This window comes from Drosophila gunungcola, unplaced genomic scaffold (assembly GCF_025200985.1).
Source record: "Drosophila gunungcola strain Sukarami unplaced genomic scaffold, Dgunungcola_SK_2 000109F, whole genome shotgun sequence".
NCBI lineage: Eukaryota > Metazoa > Arthropoda > Insecta > Diptera > Drosophilidae > Drosophila > Drosophila gunungcola.
In genome coordinates, this window is record NW_026453271.1 from 124,923 (window position 1) to 150,980 (window position 26,058).

The 26,058-nt window shown below is 39.4% G+C and overlaps 1 protein-coding gene across 5 annotated transcripts in view; it reads right to left on the reverse strand.

The window, feature by feature from the left end:
- Nucleotides 1-26,058, reverse strand: part of LOC128265307 (dnaJ homolog subfamily C member 16-like) — a 119,309-nt gene that overhangs the window by 87,543 nt on the left and 5,708 nt on the right. The window contains exons 4-5 of one of the 5 annotated variants that reach the window (XR_008268842.1): nucleotides 23,828-24,008; nucleotides 19,718-20,656 (exon numbers count right to left, since the gene is read on the reverse strand). The exons of 3 other annotated variants lie outside the window; for them this stretch is intronic. The gene's annotated coding sequence lies outside the window, so the exon portion shown is untranslated. Of the gene's footprint in view, nucleotides 1-19,717; nucleotides 20,657-23,827; nucleotides 24,009-24,849; nucleotides 24,883-26,058 lie in introns of those variants that run through there. One more of the 5 variants, XR_008268843.1, reaches the window with a different exon arrangement.

Consider the following 26,058-nt stretch of genomic DNA (forward strand, 5'->3'; position numbering starts at 1 on the left):
AATTGGCAGTTTGTTTTTAATTTGAATTTTTAATATTAGCGTTTCTTTTTGCTTTGAGGTATTTAAGCCGTCTATCCATGAAGACTCCAAGATTACGTTTGTTGTCCGTGAAATTTTAAAGGTTTTTCAGAGATACTGGAGGCCAGGTTTTTCTTTTTATGGTTAAGGTAACGTGGTTGCACTTTTGCTCGCTTACATGTATCAATCTGGTAGCCATTTTTCAAAAACCACGAGATGAGCTGAAGAGATTTGATAATCGGCAGCATCATCAGCAAAAGTTGATGTGGTTGAAAGAGTGGTTATCGGTAAATTTGCTGTGTAAAATATATACAGTGTCGATCCAAGCAGCTACCTTGGGGTATTCCACGTATTTAGAGAAAAAAAAACTTGCAAAACTCGGTCATTTAAAAATCAAATATACAAATATACAAACCGAAAGCTGTATAACATAATGCTTATCTTGGCAGAATGTATGTTTGTCTTTCTAAGATATTTAAATGACTCCTAGTAATGAAAGTTTTTTGACAACAATGTTTTTCATGAAAAAAAACGAAAAATATATAAGTAATGTACTTTTATTTTGTATTTATAAATGAAGATAATAGTGAAGCTGCTGGGCAAACAAAAATTAAGTTGATCAAGGCCTTAATTATTAAATAATTAATTATACCCACGCAGACGGTATTATAATTTCTGTCAGAAGTTTGCAACGCAGTAAAGGAGACATTCCCGACCATATAAAGGTTGTTTAATATTTTTTGATTGCATCACCAGGAGAGTCGATCTAGCCATGTCCATCTGTCCGTCTGTTTGTCCGTCCGTCTGTATGTCTATTCGATTGTATGTCCGTCTGTCCATCCGTCCGATTCCACGCAAAACTAGTCTCTCAGTTTGAAAGGCATCCGCATGAACTTCCTCAAAAAAAGTTATCCTTCTGTTGCAGGTAGTATATAATTCGGAACGATGTTATAAATAAAATTTAAAAAATTAAGATTAAGATTAAGATTTAATTTAATTGTTTTTTTAGCCTGCTGCTGCTGGAAGTTGAAAAATCAATGGATTCAACGAAGGAAGTTCCTGTTCATTTCGAAACGACCAACCCAGGTATAGAATGCTAAAAGTTGAAAGTTAATCTGAGGCTTTTTTTTATTGTGTTTCGGCCCATCCTTAGACCTTTTAAATTCGTATAAAAATCGGTAGACAGTGAGCATTTTAACCGAGAAATAAAAAATTGCATGTACTAGCAATTATAATTGTGCCATATACATAAATATTTTTCGAATTATATGTGAATCGCTTTGGACAATTAAGTCGATAACAAATATTCTTAGTGCAAACTTAATTCCCCCATTTTCGACGTAGTGAGCACCAATTTAGGGTATTGGTAAAAATGCTGAAAAAATTTCCCGCGCTTTTCATTATTATTATATCCTATACATGCTTATTTCTTATTTCTCATGATCTCCAAAAATATTGTGACAATTTCGAACCTCAGAGACGGAAATTTACTCATGCTTGTAACATTTCTGGCCGATGCTGAAAAGTTTCTAACACTACCGAGCTAACCGGTATATGCAAAGTACAGTGTAAGCTCCAAGAGGCCCTCAATTTTGTGAAAGGGACAGTTTATGCCCCGTACCTCTGTGACATTCCCGAGAAAGAAATCGTCGATGAACTTAAATCACAAAAAGTAACGGAAGTTTACAAATTTATGAAATCATACGATGGTGTGTCTAAACCCAGCGGAGTCATCCTAATAACATTCGAACTCTATAACCTCCCATCTAAAATCGAAATTTCCTGGCACTCGCTAAAACTTCGCGAGTACATACCAAACCCCATGAGATGCAAGTCTTGCCAACTCCTCGGTCACACAACCCAAAAATGCGGAAACACCCCACTCTGCTCCGAATGTGCCCAACCACCCCATTCCCCAAACAAATGCACAAAAATCTGTGCCAATTGCGCTGGTGAGCATTCGGCCTCCTCTCGACAAAGCCCCAAGTACCAAGAACAAAGAGAAATACTCAGAATAAAAACAGTCAGAAAATGCACAAATGCACTATGCGTTTGGCTTCACAATAATTCACAACAATATACAAAACAACGTCACATAATACGGTTTACACCGCCTCTTACTCTTCAGTAGCCAAAACATCACTTCATCATAGCGAATACGCAGACCAAAACAAAAATGAAAAAATTAAAATCGCTTCCATCGAAGAAGTCCACTGTCCACAAACAAGGAGAGGAGAGCTCGGATGTAGTTTTCGAGCGTTGTAGCGCCAGCATCGCGGGGAAACGGTCGGATAAGAGCGTCGAGCCTAAGCTCGTCGAGCCTAAGCTCTCAGTGGAGCTGAGAGTGATCAGTTGTAAGCCCTTAACAGCAGATCAGCAGCAGGACAGATACCGTATAAACGTTGAAGAGTAGAAGCAGCAGAAGCGGGGTAGAGAGCGGTCAGATGTGTGCGTTGAGCAGCAGCAGGTCAGAGAGCGTGTAAGCGTTGGAGAGCAGCAGCAGCGGTACTGAGAGCGGTCGGATGAAGGCGTTGAGAAAACCGGTCGAAACAAGTGCAACGAATGCAACTTCGTTTAAATGTTTGCGGTGAGCACAATGTCACCGACAGAATAAAACCTTAGGATTAGCAGGTAAACGCTGAACAAGCCAAGCAATATGGAAAATAATCAATTGGCAGTTTGTTTTTAATTTAAATTTTTAATATTAGCGTTTCTCTTTGCTTTGAGGTATTTAAGCCGTCTATCCATGAAGACTCCAAGATTACGTTTGTTGTCCGTGAAATTTTAAAGGTTTTTCAGAGATACTGGAGGCCAGGTTTTTCTTTTTATGGTTAAGGTAACGTGGTTGCACTTTTGCTCGCTTACATGTATCAATCTGGTAGCCATTTTTCAAAAACCACGAGATGAGCTGAAGAGATTTGATAATCGGCAGCATCATCAGCAAAAGTTGATGTGGTTGAAAGAGTGGTTATCGGTAAATTTGCTGTGTAAAATATATACAGTGTCGATCCAAGCAGCTACCTTGGGGTATTCCACGTATTTAGAGAAAAAAAAACTTGCAAAACTCGGTCATTTAAAAATCAAATATACAAATATACAAACCGAAAGCTGTATAACATAATGCTTATCTTGGCAGAATGTATGTTTGTCTTTCTAAGATATTTAAATGACTCCTAGAAATGAAAGTTTTTTGACAACAATGTTTTTCATGAAAAAAACGAAAAATATATAAGTAATGTACTTTTATTTTGTATTTATAAATGAAGATAATAGTGAAGCTAATAAAATTGCATGTACTAGCAATTATAATTGTGCCATATACATAAATATTTTTCGAATTATATGTGAATCGCTTTGGACAATTAAGTCGATAACAAATATTCTTAGTGCAAACTTAATTCCCCCATTTTCGACGTAGTGAGCACCAATTTAGGGTATTGGTAAAAATGCTGAAAAATTTTCCCGCGCTTTTCATTATTATTATATCCTATACATGCTTATTTCTTATTTCTCATGATCTCCAAAAACATTGTGACAATTTCGAACCTCAGAGACGGAAATTTACTCATGCTTGTAACATTTCTGGCCGATGCTGAAAAGTTTTTAAACACTACCGAGCTAACCGGTATATGCAAAGTACAGTGTAAGCTCCAAGAGGCCCTCAATTTTGTGAAAGGGACAGTTTATGCCCTCTGTCACCTCTGTGACATTCCCGAGAAAGAAATCGTCGATGAACTTAAATCACAAAAAGTTACGGAAGTTTACAAATTTATGAAATCATACGATGGTGTGTCTAAACCCAGCGGAGTCATCCTAATAACATTCGAACTATATAACCTCCCATCTAAAATCGAAATTTCAATCCGTTTTTATGCATACTAGTCTCTCAATTCTTAAGTTGTCTTCCTGTCGCAGGTAGAATATAATTTGGAACGAGTCGAATCGGACGACTATAGCATTTAGCTCTTATTGGAACAGTAGGCGAAAAATAGTAAATAAAATTATAACTTAGCTGTTTATATATGTATATACTAATTGTAGATATTTATAGATAAGTAATTGATTATAACTTCTGAATTCAGTCTTAGACTATCTCTCGTCGCGAGCGGACGTCTCTTATCTCCAAACAGCAGTTCCCGTACGGTCACTGGTTTTATTGGACCCACGTGGTTCTTATCTTTCACACCTTTTCATCGCGTATTTTTCAATAGTCTTCTTACCACCGTTTATAAAAAAACAATTAACGTATAAAGTCAAGAAGCCCCATCATGGGCCCAGGGCCTCCAAACCTGGGCGACAATCGGTTTGCGCCGATTGTCAACCCCAAAAACTAGACATAGCATTCCCCGAACTTCCACCGACCTCAGTTGACAATCCAAGATATATTACAATCACCTCCATCAATACCGAAAAGACAATTTCTTATTTCTCATGATCTCCAAAAATATTGTGACAATTTCGAACCTCAGAGTACGGAAATTTACTCATGCTTGTAACATTTCTGGCCGATGCTGAAAAGTTTCTAAACACTACCGAGCTAACCGGTATATGCAAAGTACAGTGTAAGCTCCAAGAGGCCCTCAATTTTGTGAAAGGGACAGTTTATGCCCCGTACCTCTGTGACATTCCCGAGAAAGAAATCGTCGATGAACTTAAATCACAAAAAGTAACGGAAGTTTACAAATTTATGAAATCATAAACCCAGCGGAGTCATCCTAATAACATTCGAACTCTATAACCTCCCATCTAAAATCGAAATTTCCTGGCACTCGCTAAAACTTCGCGAGTACATACCAAACCCCATGAGATGCAAGTCTTGCCAACTCCTCGGTCACACAACCCAAAAATGCGGAAACACCCCACTCTGCTCCGAATGTGCCCAACCACCCCATTCCCCAAACAAATGCACAAAAATCTGTGCCAATTGCGCTGGTGAGCATTCGGCCTCCTTCTCGACAAAGCCCCAAGTACCAAGAACAAAGAGAAATACTCAGAATAAAAACAGTCAGAAAATGCACAAATGCACTATGCGTTTGGCTTCACAATAATTCACAACAATATACAAAACAACGTCACATAATACGGTTTACACCGCCTCTTACTCTTCAGTAGCCAAAACATCACTTCATCATAGCGAATACGCAGACCAAAACAAAAATGAAAAAATTAAAATCGCTTCCATCGAAGAAGTCCACTGTCCACAAACAAGGAGAGGAGAGCTCGGATGTAGTTTTCGAGCGTTAGTAGCGCCAGCATCGCGGGGAAACGGTCGGATAAGAGCGTCGAGCCTAAGCTCGTCGAGCCTAAGCTCTCAGTGGAGCTGAGAGTGATCAGTTGTAAGCCCTTAACAGCAGATCAGCAGCAGGACAGATACCGTATAAACGTTGAAGAGTAGAAGCAGCAGAAGCGGGGTAGAGAGCGGTCAGATGTGTGCGTTGAGCAGCAGCAGGTCAGAGAGCGTGTAAGCGTTGGAGAGCAGCAGCAGCGGTACTGAGAGCGGTCGGATGAAGGCGTTGAGAAAACCGGTCGAAACAAGTGCAACGAATGCAACTTCGTTTAAATGTTTGCGGTGAGCACAATGTCACCGACAGAACAAAACCTTAGGATTAGCGGTAAACGCTGAACAAGCCAAGCAATATGGAAAATAATCAATTGGCAGTTTGTTTTTAATTTAAATTTTTAATATTAGCGTTTCTCTTTGCTTTGAGGTATTTAAGCCGTCTATCCATGAAGACTCCAAGACTACGTTTGTTGTCCGTGAAATTTTAAAGGTTTTTAGAGATACTGGAGGCCAGGTTTTTCTTTTTATGGTTAAGGTAACGTGGTTGCACTTTTGCTCGCTTACATGTATCAATCTGGTAGCCATTTTTCAAAAACCACGAGATGAGCTGAAGAGATTTGATAATCGGCAGCATCATCAGCAAAAGTTGATGTGGTTGAAAGAGTTGTTATCGGTAAATTTGCTGTGTAAAATATATACAGTGTCGATCCAAGCAGCTACCTTGGGGTATTCCACGTATTTAGAGAAAAAAAAACTTGCAAAACTCGGTCATTTAAAAATCAAATATACAAATATACAAACCGAAAGCTGTATAACATAATGCTTATCTTGGCAGAATGTATGTTTGTCTTTCTAAGATATTTAAATGACTCCTAGTAATGAAAGTTTTTTGACAACAATGTTTTTCATGAAAAAAACGAAAAATATATAAGTAATGTACTTTTATTTTGTATTTATAAATGAAGATAATAGTGAAGCTGCTGGGCAAACAAAAATTAAGTTGATCAAGGCCTTAATTATTAAATAATTAATTATACCCACGCAGACGGTATTATAATTTCTGTCAGAAGTTTGCAACGCAGTAAAGGAGACATTCCCGACCATATAAAGGTTGTTTAATATTTTTTGATTGCATCACCAGGAGAGTCGATCTAGCCATGTCCATCTGTCCGTCTGTTTGTCCGTCCGTCTGTATGTCTATTCGATTGTATGTCCGTCTGTCCATCCGTCCGATTCCACGCAAAACTAGTCTCTCAGTTTGAAAGGCATCCGCATGAACTTCCTCAAAAAAAAGTTGTCCTTCTGTTGCAGGTAGTATATAATTCGGAACGATGTTATAAATAAAATTTAAAAAATTAAGATTAAGATTAAGATTTAATTTAATTGTTTTTTTAGCCTGCTGCTGCTGGAAGTTGAAAAATCAATGGATTCAACGAAGGAAGTTCCTGTTCATTTCGAAACGACCAACCCAGGTATAGAATGCTAAAAGTTGAAAGTTAATCTGAGGCTTTTTTTTATTGTGTTTCGGCCCATCCTTAGACCTTTTAAATTCGTGTAAAAATCGGTAGACAGTGAGCATTTTAACCGAGAAATAAAAAATTGCATGTACTAGCAATTATAATTGTGCCATATACATAAATATTTTTCGAATTATATGTGAATCGCTTTGGACAATTAAGTCGATAACAAATATTCTTAGTGCAAACTTAATTCCCCCATTTTCGACGTAGTGAGCACCAATTTAGGGTATTGGTAAAAATGCTGAAAAATTTTCCCGCGCTTTTCATTATTATTATATCCTATACATGCTTATTTCTTATTTCTCATGATCTCCAAAAACATTGTGACAATTTCGAACCTCAGAGACGGAAATTTACTCATGCTTGTAACATTTCTGGCCGATGCTGAAAAGTTCCTTCCGAGCTAACCGGTATATGCAAAGTACAGTGTAAGCTCCAAGAGGCCCTCAATTTTGTGAAAGGGACAGTTTATGCCCCGTACCTCTGTGACATTCCCGAGAAAGAAATCGTCGATGAACTTAAATCACAAAAAGTAACGGAAGTTTACAAATTTATGAAATCATACGATGGTGTGTCTAAACCCAGCGGAGTCATCCTAATAACATTCGAACTCTATAACCTCCCATCTAAAATCGAAATTTCCTGGCACTCGCTAAAACTTCGCGAGTACATACCAAACCCCATGAGATGCAAGTCTTGCCAACTCCTCGGTCACACAACCCAAAAATGCGGAAACACCCCACTCTGCTCCGAATGTGCCCAACCACCCCATTCCCCAAACAAATGCACAAAAATCTGTGCCAATTGCGCTGGTGAGCATTCGGCCTCCTCTCGACAAAGCCCCAAGTACCAAGAACAAAGAGAAATACTCAGAATAAAAACAGTCAGAAAATGCACAAATGCACTATGCGTTTGGCTTCACAATAATTCACAACAATATACAAAACAACGTCACATAATACGGTTTACACCGCCTCTTACTCTTCAGTAGCCAAAACATCACTTCATCATAGCGAATACGCAGACCAAAACAAAAATGAAAAAATTAAAATCGCTTCCATCGAAGAAGTCCACTGTCCACAAACAAGGAGAGGAGAGCTCGGATGTAGTTTTCGAGCGTTAGTAGCGCCAGCATCGCGGGGAAACGGTCGGATAAGAGCGTCGAGCCTAAGCTCGTCGAGCCTAAGCTCTCAGTGGAGCTGAGAGTGATCAGTTGTAAGCCCTTAACAGCAGATCAGCAGCAGGACAGATACCGTATAAACGTTGAAGAGTAGAAGCAGCAGAAGCGGGGTAGAGAGCGGTCAGATGTGTGCGTTGAGCAGCAGCAGGTCAGAGAGCGTGTAAGCGTTGGAGAGCAGCAGCAGCGGTACTGAGAGCGGTCGGATGAAGGCGTTGAGAAAACCGGTCGAAACAAGTGCAACGAATGCAACTTCGTTTAAATGTTTGCGGTGAGCACAATGTCACCGACAGAACAAAACCTTAGGATTAGCGGTAAACGCTGAACAAGCCAAGCAATATGGAAAATAATCAATTGGCAGTTTGTTTTTAATTTAAATTTTTAATATTAGCGTTTCTCTTTGCTTTGAGGTATTTAAGCCGTCTATCCATGAAGACTCCAAGATTACGTTTGTTGTCCGTGAAATTTTAAAGGTTTTTCAGAGATACTGGAGGCCAGGTTTTTCTTTTTATGGTTAAGGTAACGTGGTTGCACTTTTGCTCGCTTACATGTATCAATCTGGTAGCCATTTTTCAAAAACCACGAGATGAGCTGAAGAGATTTGATAATCGGCAGCATCATCAGCAAAAGTTGATGTGGTTGAAAGAGTGGTTATCGGTAAATTTGCTGTGTAAAATATATACAGTGTCGATCCAAGCAGCTACCTTGGGGTATTCCACGTATTAGAGAAAAAAAAACTTGCAAAACTCGGTCATTTAAAAATCAAATATACAAATATACAAACCGAAAGCTGTATAACATAATGCTTATCTTGGCAGAATGTATGTTTGTCTTTCTAAGATATTTAAATGACTCCTAGTAATGAAAGTTTTTTGACAACAATGTTTTTCATGAAAAAAACGAAAAATATATAAGTAATGTACTTTTATTTTGTATTTATAAATGAAGATAATAGTGAAGCTGCTGGGCAAACAAAAATTAAGTTGATCAAGGCCTTCATTATTAAATAATTAATTATACCCACGCAGACGGTATTATAATTTCTGTCAGAAGTTTGCAACGCAGTAAAGGAGACATTCCCGACCATATAAAGGTTGTTTAATATTTTTTGATTGCATCACCAGGAGAGTCGATCTAGCCATGTCCATCTGTCCGTCTGTTTGTCCGTCCGTCTGTATGTCTATTCGATTGTATGTCCGTCTGTCCATCCGTCCGATTCCACGCAAAACTAGTCTCTCAGTTTGAAAGGCATCCGCATGAACTTCCTCAAAAAAAGTTGTCCTTCTGTTGCAGGTAGTATATAATTCGGAACGATGTTATAAATAAAATTTAAAAAATTAAGATTAAGATTTAATTTAATTGTTTTTTTAGCCTGCTGCTGCTGGAAGTTGAAAAATCAATGGATTCAACGAAGGAAGTTCCTGTTCATTTCGAAACGACCAACCCAGGTATAGAATGCTAAAAGTTGAAAGTTAATCTGATGTTTTTTTTTATTATGTTTCGGCCCATCCTTAGACCTTTTAACTTCGTGTAAAAATCGGTAGACAGTGAGCATTTTAACCGAGAAATAAAAAATTGCATGTACTAGCAATTATTATTGTGCCATATACACAAATATTTTTCGAATTATATGTAAATCGCTTTGGACAATTAAGTCGATAACAAATATTCTTAGTGCAAACTTAATTCCCCCATTTTCGACGTAGTGAGCACCAATTTAGGGTGAAAAATTTTCCCGCGCTTTTCATTATTATTATATCCTACACATGATATAAATAGGTTTCCGAATATAGATGCTAGAGCTCGAAAAAGTTTGAACAAATTGCTTAATTGTAGCCTGTAAACATTGTTTTGGCGAATAAATAAATAAATTAACTGAAGTTAGGACAACATAAATAAATTCTTAACAAACATACGCCTGATAACCGAAAATAATTCTATCACTTTATCTTGAAGATGGAACATTCACGAATCTAACAAGCTATTAACTTTAACAATCCGCCGGTTAACCAATTTTATACAGATTTTTCTGTCTGCTAAAAAGGGTATTTTTCGACTCTTAGACCCCTGTTGTCTTTGTTAACATCGGCAAATAGCACTTAACATATGCTTTACAGCCGCTAACAGCGAAACATTCACCGTCTTTGCAAAGAAAATCCGTTAGATTCGTGAATGTTCCATTTTCAAGATAAGTGATAAAATTATGTTCGGTTTTCAGGCATGCATTTTTTAAGAACTACGTTATGTTCTCAGAACTTCAGTTTAAGCAATTTGTTCGATTAAGCAGAGCTGGAGATAAAAAATAGAGTGGCCAAAAAAACAGGTGAAATCAAGAAAGATACCCGTTACTCAGCCAACAAACTTCAACCTAAGTATTTCCCCTACAAAAAAATCCAAGTTTAGGTGGTGCCATACTGGAGCTACTAGTAGTCACGATCAGGCTAACATCGGCCTACATGACTTTTGAAAAGGATGACCCCCCAGACGGCCTAGTCAGAGGAGTGGTCGAAGAGAGCGAGGCCTGGTAATCGTCTGCGACGCAAACGCTCACCCCACTATGTGGGGAAGCCCTTCAAGCAACAGCAGAAGTGAGTCTCTTTATACCCTTGCAGACGGAATTATAATTTCAGTCAGAATTTGCAACGCAGTGAAGGAGACATTTATCTATGAAGGATATATATTCTTGACCAGCATCACTAGGAGAGACGATCTAGCCATGTCCGTCTGCCCGTCCGGCCATCCGTTTTTATGCAAACTAGTCTCTCAATTCTTAAGTTGTCTTCCTGTCGCAGGTAGAATATAATTTGGAACGAGTCGAATCGGACGACTATAGCATTTAGCTCTTATTGGAACAGTAGGCGAAAAATAGGAAATAAAATTATAACTTAGCTGTTTATATATGTATATACTAATTGTAGATATTTATAGATAAGTAATTGATTATAACTTCTGAATTCAGTCTTAGACTATCTCTCGTCGCGAGCGGACGTCTCTTATCTCCAAACAGCAGTTCCCGTACGGTCACTGGTTTTATTGGACCCACGTGGTTCTTATCTTTCACACCTTTTCATCGCGTATTTTTCAATAGTCTTCTTACCACCGTTTATAAAAAAACAATTAACGTATAAAGTCAAGAAGCCCCATCATGGGCCCAGGGCCTCCAAACCTGGGCGACAATCGGTTTGCGCCGCTTGCCATCAGCCCACCATCAAAAAAAAAAAGAAGGCAACCCCAAAAACTAGACATAACATTCCCCGAACAGTTTCGAACCTCAGAGACGGAAATTTACTCATGCTTGTAACATTTCTGGCCGATGCTGAAAAGTTTCTAAACACTACCGAGCTAACCGGTATATGCAAAGTACAGAGTAAGCTCCACGAGGCCCTCAATTTTGTGAAAGGGACAGTTTGTGCCCCGTACCTCTGTGACATTCCCGAGAAAGAAATCGTCGATGAACTTAAATCACAAAAAGTTACGGTTTCCTCGCAGCTTGTAGTCGTTGTAGGAAAAAGCAATATAAACTTCGTAAATGAGTCCACCATTACAAATATGTATTTATATTGCTTTCCATGGGACCCAAATGATCAACGTGCAGCGTATGATGCGGCTGATCAGGCAGGACTGCTCTGACATACTTCGGCACCGAAAACAAGCTGACTGATGCCGTCTTCTCTTGCCCAAACCTTAGGTTTCCGTTTTCAATGTTGTGGCCCAAGAAGTAAATCCTTTCCTGCAAGAAGTGACATTTTCGCCACTTGATATTTAAGCCAAGCGCTCCATGCTGTTTTGAAAACGAGTGCCATCTTTTCCAAACAATGTTCTGCAGTTTCGGCGTGAATTATTATATCATCCATATATAAATTAAGAACATCCTTGTTCATCAGCTCTTTATTGAATTCGTAGAGTCCTGATTTGGTGATAAATGCTGTGTATTTCTTGCTGTCCTCTTCAATAGCAACGTGGAAGAAGCCATTCTCCAAGTCCATCACTGTATCAAATATCTCCCTTTTTGCAGCAACCGGAACGGGAAAGCAGTCCCTCAGCACTATCGAATTCAGTTTACGAAAATTACCAGCACTAGGCGACTAGAAAAGTTTGATGTAGATGGGCGTATAATTCCAGCAGCTAACCATTCGTCGATCTGCTTCTCGACATCCTTTTCTTCGGCAATGGCGAATCGACTCGGGGACTGACGAAATGGGATAACTGGAACCTCTGCTACCAAATCAGCTGCCATGTAGTTTTTTATCAGCATTGACACTTCCTTTGCAGGGAAGAAAACTTGTATCCTTCCGCAGACAATGACAGGTTGAACTTAGAGAAGAAATCATATCCGAGCAGCGCATAATATTCAATGTGTTCATCGTCTATGACAACGAAGCTTTGTGAAGTCGTCACTTCGTCTACCGCAACATCAGCAAAAAAACGTCCAACTGGGCATGTGATCTCCTTTCCCAGATTCACTTTTCTCCAAGATAACATTAGGAATTTTGTTGAAGATTAGCTTTCTCCATACGGATACATCGGCTCCAGTATCTACCAGGCATTCCACTTCTTCATGCGACTCGCACTGCGCACAGCTTGGACACCAGCAGCTGATCCAGGGCAATTTTTAGACATATGACCCACTTTGTTGCATCTAAAACATTTTGTGGCGGCCTTGCTATCCATGCGCAAATGATCGGCAGATCCACAGTTAAAGCAATGACCCTTTTTGTCGCTAAATTCGTGCTGCTTCTTCTGGTTTGGGGTCCAACTACTGTCGTTCGACGGGAACAGCTTATTTCCCTTTTCGGCTACGCGTTTAAAAATCTCACACTGCTCCTGCAGCTCTCTGAAAGATTTGCAATTATAGAGAGTGTATTTGCATATAACTGGAAATAATATCAGAAGCACGGGGTTACCATGTTTTGACGTCATTGAATAGCTGCTGTATGGTGCGTAAGGCCAAAAGTCACTGTCTGAAGTTCGTAATCAGCGATATCTTCTTGATCGTTTCGAAAGAGGATTCTTTGAAATGGAGTGTGTGAGGGGGTTACTCCGATCTGGCGGTACATTTTTGTTATATCGGATATTTTTTAGACCAGCATCCTTTTTTAAGTGGTTTTCATATAGTAGGAACTGTTCAAGAGCGAAAGACCTTGAAAGACCACCATACTTTACGCTCCGCATTTTTAAAGTTTTTTTCACAAAAACTAGCGGATTTCTTCACAATCTAGCCGGAGATCCTCCACCTCCCAGAACTTTGTGAGCAGTGCCTCCATAGTAGAATCACAATCGATATATACTTTTGTTGTGAAGGATGAAACAGATCAATCTGCGAAGGCTGGAAATAGAGAGGCACAGCTAACTGGATGTTTCTGAGAATACTGCGATCAATTGTGCTTGTAGAATCAATTTAAAGGATTGGCTTCGTATGGTTGCCCATCTGGAAATGGCACAGCTTTTGAGAGACTCCAGGACTGGCTTGATTTGGCTTGGATAGAAGTTGACTGTATTGGCATCTTTTTGCATCGGTAGAGCTTCTATGGATATATGGACATTATTTATATAGGAGCGTATTGTGGCGACCCCTGAAAGTAAAACAGTTGTGCTTACTTTTGCACTCACAAAGACACGCGCTTTTGTTTAATGTACGTTTCTCGTTCTGGCTAAAACATCTGGAGAAAACGAGAACAAAGTCGAACTGGATGTGCTGCGCACTTTCGGAGCAACCTGTGTGTCGAAAGAATTCTTTCATTTGGGTGCGGCACCGGTTTGTGGTCCTTGGAATGAAAGGGACCAAACGCAAAGACATCCCTAATCGCCTCGAAATATGCTTTATCTTTCTTTCAAAAAAGTGCTTATCTCTTTCTAAGTGGCAATCTTAGATTTCTTAGGTAATTACTGCTCCCATAGGGAAAGTGTGAATTTTGGTAGCTCAGATGAGCAAATTCAGACCAAAAGGCAATCAGAATTAGAAGTGGAAACTTTAGAGTGATCAAGCGAATGCAAACACCTTTGAATGGTGCTTTGGAAATCCTTTAAAGCTGTACCTAACTCAACACCTATTGTTGATAAAATAAAAATTCGAAACCATCATTTGTAAGTTGAGGTTTTGCAACAATGGCATTCGCTTCACAACTGGTGTTTGCATTCAGGTGAAATAATTTATCTAATCTAATGGTAATAACCTAACTAACAGTCGTATGACTGAGTTATGGGGCCCGAAGAAATATTGCTGGGTTGGGAGGTCGTTGCGTTGTAGGTGGAAACCCGAGTCAAGCCTCTTGCGAGATGATTTGGGTGCACAGAGAGTTTTTTATTGTAGATCGCTTTTTGTTTGCCTATTTCATCTTTTACTGCAAGAATGCCTAGATCCCGGTGGGTGTTTTGGTTGCGAATATACCATAGTGACCCAGTGATAGTTTTCAGGATTTTTGATTGCGCGCGCTGTATGATGTCTATATTGCTGCTGCTCGCGTTCCCCCATAGCTGGGAGCCATAGGTTCAGAGAGAGTGGAATTGTACAGCAGGACCTTGTATTCCAGGCGCAGGGGCGTTCGAGCGTTTAAGATCCAGTAGAAGCGGCTTGCTTTAGTTTTAAATGTAGTTTCTAGCATTCAATGTGTCTTCTCCAGGTTAGCCGTCTGTCTAGGTGAACCCCGAAATACGTTACTTCGTTGACTTGCATACTATGTAATGATAGTGGAGGGCATGTTTGCCTGTTCAGAGTAAACGTAATGTGTTTGCGATTTTGTTCATTTATTTTAATACGCCAGTCAGATAGCCACCACTCTTCTACGATGAGGTGTTTGGCTAGTTGTGTTGTTGCTCGGTTTGGGCACCTATAACGACTTAAGATTGCAGTGTCGTCAGCGAAAATAGATGTTGTTAGCTGCTCATTCGTAGGACGTATCCGCTGTATATAGGACGAACAGAGTAGGTCCAAGTGCGCTTCCTTGCGGGACTCCAGCTTCGATAATGTAGTCGTCAGATGTTGTTGTGTTGCACCTTACTGCGAAGACTCTGTTGTATAGATACGACTCAAGTAGCTTAGGAGTGTATGAAGGCAAGTTTGTTTTGATTTTATACATGAGGCCATCGAACCAGACTCGATCGAACGCTTGAGATACATCGAGGAAAATTGCGATGCAGTGTTCCCGATGATACAAGGCTGTGCGAATTTCTGATGTTAATTTGTTCACTTGTTCCATGGCTTTGACAAAAGCCAAATTGATGTGCAGGGATGACATTGTGTGCTTCCGGATATGGTATTATGCGTGTTAAAAGGCATTTTTCCAACAGTTTATACAGACACGATAATAAACTAATTGGTCTGTAGGACGACGGAATTGTGTGGTCTTTTCCGGGTTTCGGTATCATTATGGTAGTAGATTTTTTCCATTTTCTAGGATAGATGTCGAGACTTATTATATCGATAGCAGAGTTTGGAAGTTCAATTAACATTTTTGGGGTTATAAGGTCACCGCCCGGGGCCTTTTTCGGTTTCAGTTCCCCTATGACTTTCGCGATCTCCTTTGGCTGAAACAGTGTTGGTATGGAATTAGTTTCAGATTCGGTTTGTGGTAACACAAATGGACCAGTGGCTGAGTTCGGCTGGAAGACTTTTCGGAGATTTGAAGCAAAAGTTTCGGCTCTATCTTCGTCGCTGCGGGCCCAGCTACCTGATGAATTTCTTATCGGAGTGATTGTTTCGATTGGAGAGCTCAGGTTTGGGTGAGCCCATTCACAGAGGATATTTTGTATTGGTTGGCGAAAGTTTTTCGATGTACCGTAGTTGTGAATCTTCAGCGTATTGCTTCAGGGCTTTGTTTAGTGTGGGTGTGGCTTCCTTAAGAGGTTGTTTTGAGGATGGCGATCTGTTGGCTTGCCAAGCACGTCGCAGTCGCCTCTTTTCCAGTACAAGCTGTTCAATTTTTAGATTTGTTTTGAAATGGTTGGTTGCACGTCCTTCCCTTTTGGTGTTAAAATAGTGGCTGCTGCCACGAGTATATCTTCAAGAGCATCGTTAGAACAGTCTATGTCCGTTCGATGTTGAGCTGCGGGGTTAGTTCAATGTGAGAGCTAACATACTTTTTATATTTTAGCCAGTATGTTCTGTGCGATGTCAGCCTGTGGGGGTGGTCTGTGGTTTCTGGGCTTTGAAGAAGAGTTATTAGCACGAAAATCAGATGAAAAAAGATCAAAACGCGCTTAAGCGCTAATTGTAGTGCGGGGAATGTTTTTGGTCACCGCAAAATCTATTAGGTCAGGGACTTTTCTGTGGTCTGCTGGCCAGTATGTAGGGCTACCAGGGGAAACATAGTCCAATTTCTTGTTCAGTTTGATGATTGCTTTATACAATTGCCTTCCTTAGGGAGTCACGAGTCGTGATCCCCAGCGCGTATGTTTAGCATTTTAGTCTTCTGCAGCTATGAATCAATCTCCGATTAAGCTGTAAAAATCCATGAATTGTCTTTCAGAGATTGTAAAGCAAGGCGGGCTGTATACGGCGGCTATAGAAAGGTTTCCGTTAACTGGCTGCACTATGATAGACGTGGCCTGCAAGTAGTTTTTTGCAAGCCTTTAATGAAAATGTAGCTTGATGCGTTCCCTAATTAGGATGGCCGATGGTTTTACCACCCGGAATACCTGTTTGTTTTGTATTTTCTTGCGAGGTGCGTCTCTACCAGTAGCATAATTCGATATGATTTACATTCACGAACTGTGTTATTTCAAGTTTGTGTCGGGAAACGCCATTGGCGTACCATATGGTTATTCGTAGGTTTGCCATCAATTATTTGGATTGCTTAGCTGCAAGCAACTGTAGCACCATTTTCTGGCTTTGAACCAGTGTTTGCATGGTCGTTTTCATGAAGGACATAAAATCTATCATACTTTGTTGCATGGTAACCATCATTGAATCCAGTGTGTTTTGTGACTGTCCTGGGACCTGCTGAAGGTTTCCTAGATTAGACTGGAGTGGGTTTTCCGTTACTGATCGAAGGGCATCGGCGTTTGAGAAGTCCTTTTAGGTATTAAGCTGACCAAATGAGGATCTAGCAGCCCGGCGTCGTATGTGAGTAAGTGTACACGTTTTGAGGATTTTGAAGGCGCGTGGTTCTCACTCGTCGAATGCTGTTTTTCAAGACTCTGCTGTCTGGCTTCAACCACTTGAAGAGTGGTTGCGGCTTTATGTTTCTTTTCAGAAAAACCGTTTTTTTTTTTTTTGAGGTCATCGATAACTTAATTTGTGGTTACATCGGGATCGATTCCTTTTAATACAACTTGCAAGCCCTTGCTGCTTTTTAGTTGATACGTGTAGTAGTTTTTCTTTGCTTCCTCAAGGTATTTGGACACAACTCGGAAATGTTCTTCAGATTTGGTCTGAAGTTTGGTTTCGTGAATATTCCCTTTAGTAAGCGGAACAACAAAAAATTTGCATGTAGCGATCCATGCCGGCATGTGAGGCCAGGCCCGATTGTTTAATATTGTTTTGGTTTTGTTTAGCTGTCAGAGGACGTTCGAGCTTTCTCCCTAATGCAAATTGGTGGGGGCTTAGATTGCGGTTGGGTCTGTTGACCCAGTTCTGGTTGAATTTCAGCTAGAAGGACAAATCTGTTGTCGTTAGATCTTCCGGGAAATTCGTTGTCTCTTTGGACACGTTTTATTTTTGGTTTGTTACCAACCCCGGTGATCTGCGGGCTAATCTTACGCTTAATTTGCATGTTGCGATCCATGCCGGATTGTATGGCCAGGCCCGATTGTTGAATAGTTTTGGTATTATTTAGCTGTCAGAGTTTTGTTGCCGTGTTATTTGGCGCTGCGGTCAACGACTTCGCAGTTGGTTTCGCGATAAGAAACGTTTCTGTTTCTGTTGTTAATTTTGCTGCCGTTGCTGTAGTTGTTGCTATTTCCTTTGGTGCAATTTCAAACGTTTTACCGCTGCATATTGTTGGTTCTCCTGTTGTCGAGTCTAATGGTGGGGAGTTTTACACTGAGAACTCCACGCCGTAAAATAAGGGGGGGAGCAAGACCGAGCTCTTTGGCTATCGACCGTCAGTAGGGCCGAGTTACCCTCAGTAGACGTTTTTTGCACTTCGCTATCGCGAATTGATATATACGAGAAGTACCCGTCTCTTCGGATCGCTGAGCCTCGACGCTCTTTATTTGGTTCGTCGCTCATTGAGCTTTTTTTTAGCGTGGCACTATTATAAAATAATTATGCTCTTGTTTTAATCATATCATTGATTTTTTTTAGTTAGCTTATTTTGTATTTTTCTTTGTTTGTATATTTTTTCATTTGTCTTTAAAAACATTCATATTCTTGAACTTTTACCGGAGGTCGCGCGAAATGAGTCCGCTCACTTCAGCTACACTTATGAGTGCCCAGTCCAAAAGGACTCGGACTGGAAGCCGGCTCAGCTCGCCGGACGGGGTGGGATCTTGGAAACCACTCCCTCCCTCACATATCGAGAATAAATGTAAAAATAGAACTCGTTCAGTTCGTCAAGTCTTTTGTCGTCGTTGCCCACAAGCTTCTTAAGTAGCTAGCTAGAGCGCTTGACCGTGTGGCTGTTTTACCCTGCCCCTTCATACGTTCCGTATGCCGATGAAGTGCCGCCGGCTACTGCAATGCGATCCCCTATTGTCCATGTCGTCAGTCTAAAGTTACGTCATTGTTTTTGACCCGAGTTTTAAAAAAAGTGCACATTTAATTGACAAATAGAAGTGTTAATTTAGGTGCCAACTTAGTTAAACTGAGAAATATTCTTGGCTGTGTGTATAACATTTGTATTAACGTGCAATAAAACTGTTAAAAATGAACATAAATAAAAGAATAATATATGGAGTTAATTTATAAAAATAATAATATGGTTACTACATGACTTTAAAATTAATGTATGAGGTTTTCATATATGAATGTTTAAATTTCACATCGATCTAGGTATATACGCATATATATATAAGCTACAGCTGTTAAGATCAGCTGAAATCGGATGGTGGAAGGTGGATGTGCTCTGTGGAAACCGGAGTTTCACTCTTCTCAAAAATACCAACGGTTTGTTAGGGATGGACTGCTAGGAAAGAGGGTTGCACTGCAGAAACATCGGCTAACTATCGCATAAATTAGTCCGTCAAAGTCCGTCAAATTTTAACGGCGGACTAACTGCGAAGTTTTTGGAACAGCAACACCTTATGGACCATAACTATAACGGATGGTGAAAGGTTGATGGATCTCTGTGAAAATACGCTATAACACAATCACTGTGGAATGAGGAACAACTGGAATTGAAATTTATGTATGTATTTATTTATGTAAGAAAAATATATAATCATGCAGACACAGGTTTTTATGCAAATTATTTACGTATGTAGGGAGCTACCAACTTTTAAAATGACGTCTTAGATTTTTTACACACAAATATAAAGCATATTAGGAATTTTCCAACAATTGGATTTATATTTTTGTGTACAATTGGTATGCCACGGGAATGTATGGACGGGAATGTAAATGATGTATGGAAATACGCATAATGGGATATGTACATATCCAAAATATTAAAGTTCACTTAATTATGTAAGTAGGAACGAACATGCGGTCACTTTTTACATACATACTAATAATACTTAACTGCAGGATAAAAATCCGACTCGAAGGACCACAAATTTTAGTATATATATTTGTATATTGATTTATAGTTAACAATGAACTGCAAACTTACACCTATATGCTAAAATAAGTCTAATTAAAATAACTTAAAAAGCTAAAAAGTTTGATGATAACCGATCAATAGAATTTTCCATAGATATTACAGTATTCCATACACATGCGCAGTATTCGTCAAGTCCTTGGTCCAACGTTTTATGAAGACTAAAACACTCTCAGCTCTGTTAATGATGACAGAAATATGACCTTGAAATAGGACACTTGCCTAATACGTTCTAAATTAGAGTTTTAAGATGGTAAGAGAGTGTGTGGGACAAAGGACATATATTTGCATTTAGAGTGGTTAAAAGCAATAAATTGTTGGAACACCATAATTGTAATTGATCTGTGTCAGACTGTAGGCGAAGGTATGCCATTTGGTCAGAGAATGATAGGCAAATTTTTACGAGGTCGCATACATTAGAGTAGAGGCAAACGACACTACTTCTGGAAGATCATTAATAAAAAGAACGAAAAGTAGTGGCCCCAGGTGACTTCCTTGGGGGACAACAGAAAAAAAAAACATTTAGGAAGGAGGAAAGTTGATTATTGGAAAGAACGCGCTGAGTTCTGTTTGAAAGATAGGCCGAAAACCAGTTAAGTAATTTAGGTTGAAAACCAAGAAGAGAAAGTTTATAAAGGAGAAGGCTATGGTTAACTGAATCAAATGCCTTGCTGAAGTCAGTAAAGATAACGTCAGTTTATCTTTAGTTTATTTAGGAAACTACGGTGGTTGAGAGAAGAAAATTCAAGAACATTAGTAGTAGTCGACCGATGTTTTACAAAGCCATGCTGTGCGGGAGAAATGATGGAGGCACACATATGTTGAAGCTCACAAGTGACCATCTGCACGAAAAGCTTAGGTATGGCAGAAAGTTTGGCTATACCACGATTATTTTCCACATCGGACCTTGAGCCTTTTTTATGATTTGGAATAATAAAAGATTCATTCCAAATTTTCGGGAACTCTGAAAATAATAAAGATAAGTTAAATAGAAAAGTGATTGGCCAAGACAGGGCTTCGGCACAGTTTCTTAGAATACAGCTAGGAATGTTACCAGGGCCCGCAGAATAGGACGTTTCCAGCGACAGAAGGGCATTAAAAACATCGCTAACTTCAAATTGAGGAATCAAAATATTATTGATGCAGGGCAGATCATAAGCGTTTTCTTTTAGAATTTAAAAAGGAGTAAAAATATTTCGGATCATTACGAATGTTTTCTCTACATTAAGCGATGTAGCATTCATAACAATTTTTAGAATCATTAATAAACAGCGCACGGTTCGTGACATAATTGGAAAAATCGACCGCAGAGTTGGTTTTGTAATTTTGAGGTAAGACAAGTGCTATTGAACTATGGGTGTCACTTACCGATACATCAGGAACGAAATTATTGATCGACGACTGCAATGTCAAATTAAAGGATGATACTGCAGCCTTAACAAAGTTCAACGAATGGCATCCTTATGCCTAAGCGGAGCCCTTCGCACCACCCCCAACGAGGCACTAATTGCTATTCTGAACCTTCCCAGCCTGGACTTAGCCGGTATGGAGCGGGCCAAGATAGCTGCGGTTCGAGTGAGGGGCTTAGGGCAATGGAAACCCCAAACATATGGTCATGCCAGGATACTCCAGCAAGGCACAACGATCCCACCTAAAACGGATCTATGCGAACCAATTGAACACAGCCACACCCCCTTTGATGCTTTAATCCCAACCAGAGAAGACTGGGAGCAAGGTCTACCGGGCCTAAAAGAGGCAGTCAACTTCTACACTGACGGTTCCAAATTAAATAATCAAGTCGGAGGAGGAATATACTCCGACCAAATTAACATCAGGAAATCCTTCAGACTTCCGGATCACTTCAGTGTCTTCCAAGCGGAAGTATATGCTATAAATAAAGCTTTGTTGCTCCTAAACGATGCAAACTGTCAAAAGAAATGGGTAAACATCTACAGTGATAGTCAAGCGGCTATCAGGTCGATTATCTCGACCAATACAAACTCTCAAACTATATCAAACTGCCGCAAATCTCTACATGAGATGGCTTTGCAGTATAAAATATAGATGAGTTGGACAGGCATGTCACTAACATTAAAACATTAAAAACAAATATAAAGAACTTGCGAGCCTAGCATGGACACACGTAAGATATTGTCGCATCTCTCGCCAGACATGGCCAATTATAAATGCGAAGAGAACTTCTGAACTTTTAAAGCTAAACCATACCGAGTGCGGAATGCTAATACGAGTGCTTACAGGCCATTGGTTGGTCGGCTCACACGAGTGCTTACAGGCCATTGGTTGGTCGGCACACATGCAAGCAGACTGGGCGCGTCCCAAAACGATTTCTGCAGAAGCTGCAGAGACGAGGAGGAAGTGGAACAACTGTTGTGTTCCTGCCCGGCCCTATGCAGATCTAGACTGTACCACTTAGGGAATCTCTTCATGAGCAGTCTATCTGAACTGGCGAGTATAAACCTAAAGAGAATAATAAAATTCATGAAAGCAACCGGATGGGAGCTAGGTCAGCTGCGGTAAGAGCAGCAGACAATAATATAGGAAAGGGGACACAGATCCACGTGGTATCACAATGGACCTTCTAGGGTAAGTGTGTCAATAATTTGACAGCTTCTATAACCTAACCTAACCTACTGCAGCCTCAAGGACTTTATATGATTTTAAGGACGACCAATCGATAGCACTCAAATGCTAATGTATACCAACAAAATTGGCGTAAGGCCGCCTAAGTCTTAATTTCTGCAACAATCTCAACATTAATAAACAGGATTGGATGGGGGGGGGTCTTCAGGCAGAGAAAAGAAAGGGACATTTTCGAGAGTGTCGTTATTAACAAAGAATAAGTCAAGAAGTCTATCCATATTGTTCTTAACAATGTTAATTTAACCCAGAGACAAGTCCGTCAGGCCGTCGATAAAGTCGTGCAGGCTTTCGGCAAAAAGTAGATTGCAGTCTATTGAATAAACCTAGGACACGTTAAATATGTTGAAATCGCCCATTATGATTAGGTGGAATCATCGGATTCATACAGACTTCGCACATTTTGGAATAAAATTGACAAATTTGTTTTTCTCAGTTTTTAAAGCATCTTCTTCTTCTTTCTGAAGATACTCATGTACTGGCCAAAGTGTAGAATCAAGTGCCTTAGAGAAATAGGAATCAGTGAGACGAATTTTAAAAGGAGAGATATTACGATTTTGCCTTAAAATTGTCCGGAGCATGAAGTTTCTCACAGAGGTAGATCCTTACCCCTCTCAGAGGAATACCCCCAGAAGTTGTCCAGGAGCCGCAAGGCTTATGCCAAGAATATCGTTGGAGAAAGAAACAGCACAAGATGTCTTTCTGTTCGTCTGTCTGTCTGTCAATATGTCTGCCTGTCTATGAACATCGAGATCTCGGAAACTATTAAAGGTAGAGATTAAGGATTTGACATGCAGGTTCTAGTAATTCTTACGCAGCGCAATTTTATTTCAAAACTAAGACACGCCCAGAAATCGAGAAATCACTTTGGGGCATTTAAGATCTTAGCTATAAATCTGTGTGTGTGTTTAGGCCATGTTTATCGGAAGACACAGCAATTTTCAAAAGCGAGCTTTTTTTTAATAATATTGGCAAATATGTTTTGTTATGACGTCACAGCATATTTAAAAAAAACCAAGTTCGTTAATGAAAAGCAGCGGAAAGCACACATATGGTACTAATAAATGCACGCAATTAATTTGTGTGAGTAATTTGCAGAGGGGAACTTGTCAATTTGTGTGTGCCGACAGCGGTTTATACAGTTCGTGTGCGCTTTGCCGCTGCTCTGCATAAGATCGCTCTTTGCTTGTAGTATTGTCAAAGCAGTATGGGTATCTAATAGTCCAGGAACTCGACTATAGCTGTCCCCTTTGTGTTTGTCTTGTATTTCTTTCTCTTATCAGGCTAAATTAAAATTTTCAAGCTTTACTGTCACTAACAAAAAAATAAGAGATAAGTTTCGGTGACTCGTTCGCGATATCGTCGGCCGACTGTATTTACAAATATGGTACACAAATACTTATGTGCAGTAAGGAAAACTGAGAGAATTAAAAAAAAATTCAAGTTATCATCAGAATATATAATTAAGAGATCTTACCCAAAAGCGACGCGGTCGTAGAATCCAAGGGCGGTTAGTAGATATCGGACCCTAATCAAACTGCGTAGTCCAAAAATCAGAGCTCTTACTCTGTTGTCCATCCATCCGCCAAGGAAATCATTTATATTGTCATTAGCGACACGGTGGACAATTTTCAATTGTAACTTTTTAGGTATAAATTCTGAAAATAAATTAACTGTAAAACTACATTTTTGACCATTAAAATTAAGTTCAATAGTCATGAAGGTATGTTTGTATGATTTAAAAGAATAGAACCCTTAAACAATTTTAAATAAGGTGTTTTTACTGCCTATATTTCCTACACGTAAAAACAAGTTTAACTTAACGGTATAGTATAAGAGGAAAATGTATATGCATATAGAGACTGCGGATCGTGATAAGTAAGCTACATAAATAATTTCAAAAACAAAAAAAGCAAGTTATAAACTTTTTTTTCCATTTTTTGCTCCTTCAGTTTTTTATGTGTTATGGGTTCGCTTCCGCGTCGATTGGATTAGTATTTCCTTTTTTTGTTATTTTACAATATATGCAGAGATTATTAATACTGTGTTGCACAAAATATAGTTTTACACAACTGTTGCACCCAAGGCTGAAGTCTGGCGTCTTGAAGAAGGGCTTCTTCGATCTCTTTTATGGAATCCCAAAAGTATACATCGTGATTGGTTTTGAGATTTTAAATACTAACCATAGACAGAAGCTGTACTAAAACAAACAAAAACAAAAAAAATGCAGCCAATCAAAATCAGCTGGCGCCCTCTATGACGGGAAACCGCACTATGTCGTTCCGGCAACTCAAAAAATTAAGATCAGCTGAGTAGATGTCATGGGGGCTGTAGGGAGAGTCATTGAGTCATTTTGACAGACCAAAATTTCCGTTTTGGGGTAACCTGCTTAGCTCACGTCTTCAGCTAATTATTTATTATTATACTTCCACCGTCCATCAATACCAGTTGTCTGTCTCCAACCAGCAGACGGACATCGTTGTTTTTGTTCTGTGTTAAGAATTTTTCGGCCTAAACCCAAGACCCGTTAAACTGTGAGTAAATACACAAGTGCAAAACCCACCAACCAGAAATCTTGTTAGTGCATATATATACCCTTGCAGAGGGTATTATACTTTCAGTCAGAAGCTTGTAACGCAGTGAAGGTGACATTTCGACCCGAAAAAGTATATATATTTTTGATCAGCATCCGTCTGTCCGTGCGTCGGACATGTATAGCACATAGCTCCCACATAGCATTCCTGTTTTTAATTTTTTTTTAGTTCTTCAAGACGTAGTAATAGTTAAATATTTCAGAATTACGATTTGGATTTTATCAAAATCGGACGACTATATCATATAGCTCCCATGAGAACAATCAAAACATTAAAAAAAATTAATTTAAAAAAAATATAACTTCTCTTTTTTAAAATTTTTTTTGAATTCTCTTTGACATAGTAATAATTTGATAGTTCAGAATTCGATAATTGCCCACAATGCTAAGAATAATTCAATTTTGCAACAGCTGCAAGGGTATATGAAATTTGACTTGCCGAAGTTTGCTTTCATTCATGTTTTAATTTATAATAAAAGTATTTGCCACAATGCAACACGTGTTCCAACACTGGTTCAGTAACATATGTTCTTGGGAAAAAGAATACAATCAATTCCCAAATGTTAAGTCAATATAAAGTAAGTGAATATTGCTAATACTACCAAACAATCACGGACTTAATATTTTTACCTTTACCGATATTTCAATCATTAGCTTGGCACTTTGGTAGCAGCGAAACGTTTTTATCAAAACAATTATTTCTATCAGCACCTACAATAATTCAATTATATATGTCTAGCACCACTGTCGAACATCGATGTTTCTATCAGCACCAACACGGCAGCCCATATAGGACCAAAAAGGCCGAAAGGCCAGTCTAGTGCACAGCAGGTGCAAAATGCTCAGGCCTTATCCCAAAATCATTGTCGGATCCGAATTGCCAAAATCCTAGGAAGATACGCAGCCGCTTTTCATAATAAGCATTATCAATGCAGACGGAGTACGTCTTACACAAAAGATGCCGACGCAAAATAGCTGAAATAGCTGGGATTTGCTATCTGCAAAATTTCCCAAAAGTTGTCTTTCTATTGCAGGTTGTTCATAAGTCGGAACAAGCCGGATCGGACAATTATAGCATATAGCTCCCATAGAAACATTCGGAAAAACAATGAAAT